General features: G+C 38.4%; 1 protein-coding gene across 1 annotated transcript in view; it reads left to right on the top strand.

The window, feature by feature from the left end:
* LOC107032365 (putative glucose-6-phosphate 1-epimerase) overlaps positions 1-889 on the top strand; it is a 6,747-nt gene that overhangs the window by 2,010 nt on the left and 3,848 nt on the right. The window lies entirely within an intron of this gene.

The raw sequence follows: 889 nt of genomic DNA, 5'->3' as shown, positions 1-889 counted from the left end.
CCCCCCCCCCCAGCCCTCTTTTGTTTTGTAATTGTTCTTTTTTATATATGTATATATAAATTTATATCATTTGATCGTTAGAGAATGAGGGTTGTTCATGTGAACCTTTGCCCGAACTTGTCATATCTTCTTTTTCTGGTCATAATACTCTTGTGATCACCTCAATAGCAAGAAAAGGAAAAAGATGTCATCATGTTTAACATGAAATAGCTTTCTCTTCTTTTTGCACTCCACTCACCCACACTCTGCTACTCTACCCACCCACCTTGCATCCCAGGTTTCTGTTCTTTTCAATCCCTTTCGTGTCCTGCATTTTATAAGGGAAGAATGAATGGTAAACAATGTTTTTAGTTCTACACAAACTAGAAGTGTGCCTCATTGTCTAGCTTATGAACCTTACAAACCTTAACTTGGAGTTTCTTCACATAGTTTATTGCTTGGAGATTTGGTTCAGGAAGTTGCTGCATTTAAGTGTGAACATTGTTCTAGAAATTGGGATTGCTTGAAGATGATAATTTCCTTTAATTTTGCACTCCTAAAAGCTCATGGTAAAGGCATTTTATCTGTCCATAGGATGTAAACATATTTATATTGCTCTGTAGTACTTCATTGGTGCCTTGATTGCTATGATAGGTTCAAGATTACATCTGTTAGTATTTTCCTCCCCATAATGAAGTGAGCTGAGAACCATAAGGTCTTAGGTTCAATCCCCATACAGGTGATTTCTTCCTATCTGTCCTTAGCCTTGGTGGATCAAGTTATCTGGTGCTGGTGGGAGGTGGCAGATATCCCATTGAATTTAGTTGAGGTGCGCGTAAGCTGGCCAGGACACCATATATATATATGTGTGTGTGTGTATATATATATATAGAGAGAGAGAGAGGGGTGG

Source organism: Solanum pennellii, chromosome 10 (assembly GCF_001406875.1).
Source record: "Solanum pennellii chromosome 10, SPENNV200".
Lineage (NCBI taxonomy): Eukaryota > Viridiplantae > Streptophyta > Magnoliopsida > Solanales > Solanaceae > Solanum > Solanum pennellii.
This window is presented reverse-complemented; position numbering and strand designations above follow the sequence as displayed.